We start from the raw sequence: 1,364 nt of genomic DNA, 5'->3' as shown, positions 1-1,364 counted from the left end.
CTGGTGGACCAGAGCAAGCGTGGTGTGGGCCGGGTTGGGGCTGTGTGCTGGGACTGCATGATGTTGGTGGTGGGCGCAGGATCTGGGCTGTTGGGGTTGGGGGGGGTGCTGAGCGGCCTGCAGTGGCTCCCCAGAACTGCCTACGTGTTCTGTGGCCAAGGCCTACACACCCTGTCAAAGGGCATTTGTGGAGGAGGTGCAAAGCATTCTGGGATGCCGGGGGACTGTGAGTTAACTTGAATCTGGAAGGGGTCTGGGACAAGTTCAGCGAACCCAGTTAACCTAAATCAGCGAAGTCTGGCTGGTCATCCATCCAGGCTGCTCTTAAACTGGCGTTGGCCGTTCTGAACATGCACTGAACTTCTGCTGTGTGACACAATTGAACCAGTTTCTTGTCACTTGCCCCATTTATGTGCCGCTTCTGCTCCTAGGTGGCACGGGAAGGGGCGAGGCGGCTGGGCTGTGGGAAGGCAGGGCCGGCCCCTTCCATCCGGGCCGATCAGTCCCAGATGTGACAGGGGCCGGTCTGTGGCTTCTCGAGCGCGTGCTCGGAGGAGCTGGGGTTTGCTGAGGGACGAGGTGGTGGCCTGCGCTCAGCCGTTCAGCGGCGCCAGCCTTGGCTGCAGGCGGGCCAGGCTAGTCCTGGGATCCCCCTGGAAGCGGCCGGCGACAATCCACCCCGCATGAAACTCGCCGCCTCCTCCCCACGCGGGGCCGGGGCCGAAGAGGGCGGAGCGGGGGTAGCGTCCCGGGGCCGGGCAGGGTGAGGGCAACGGCGTCACGGGGCCAGTGGGCATGTGCGGAGGGCGCGCAGGGGCCGCACATGCCCACTGGGGCGCGGCGGGGGCGCGAGCATGTGCAGACGCGCGAGGGCAGACGCTGAGGCCGGGCAGGTTCGGCTGTTCTGCCGGCTGGGCCCCCTCCCCGCCACCCCCGCGGGCGGCTCCTGCCACTGCCGCCGCCACCGCGGGCAGCGCCTCCCCAGGTAGGGGCACGGGGCCGCCCGGCGTCCCCACTCCCGGCCAGTCCGCGGGGCGCTGGGGCGGGCTGTCAGGCCGGGGCTGGGGGGGGGCACGAGTTAGCCCGCCCGCCTGCTCGCTCCCTACTTTCAGTTTCGCGTGGGCTGGCTCCGGCCGGGCCAAGGGGGGAGGAGCAGGTTGCCGTAAGCAGCTTTGGCGGCGGGGTCGGCGCTGGCAGCGGCCGCGGGCGCGGGGCGGAGGAGGAGCGGGCAGTGCTTCCCGTCCGCCGCGTCACGCGGAGCCTGGTACGTGCCTTGGCTGCCCGCGCTCACGGTACGCGGCGGGGGGCTCCCGGCGGGCCTGGGGAGCTGTCAGGGGAAGCGGAGCCTCATGGATCCGGGCGGG

The 1,364-nt window shown here is 70.0% G+C and overlaps 1 protein-coding gene across 3 annotated transcripts in view; it reads left to right on the top strand.

Annotated features, from left to right (window-relative positions):
• The first annotated feature begins 881 nt into the window (after positions 1 to 881).
• ELF2 (E74 like ETS transcription factor 2) overlaps positions 882 to 1,364 on the top strand; it is a 67,444-nt gene continuing 66,961 nt past the window's right edge. The window contains exon 1 of one of the 3 annotated variants that reach the window (XM_019534357.1): positions 882 to 985. The gene's annotated coding sequence lies outside the window, so the exon portion shown is untranslated. Of the gene's footprint in view, positions 986 to 1,177; positions 1,265 to 1,364 lie in introns of those variants that run through there. The other 2 variants (XM_019534354.1, XM_019534355.1) reach the window with 2 other exon arrangements.

This window comes from Crocodylus porosus, unplaced genomic scaffold (assembly GCF_001723895.1).
Source record: "Crocodylus porosus isolate Cpor-Errol unplaced genomic scaffold, CroPor_comp1, whole genome shotgun sequence".
Classification (NCBI taxonomy): Eukaryota; Metazoa; Chordata; order Crocodylia; family Crocodylidae; genus Crocodylus; species Crocodylus porosus.
Note: the sequence above shows the minus strand (reverse complement) of the source record. Positions and strands in the feature narration are given on the sequence as shown.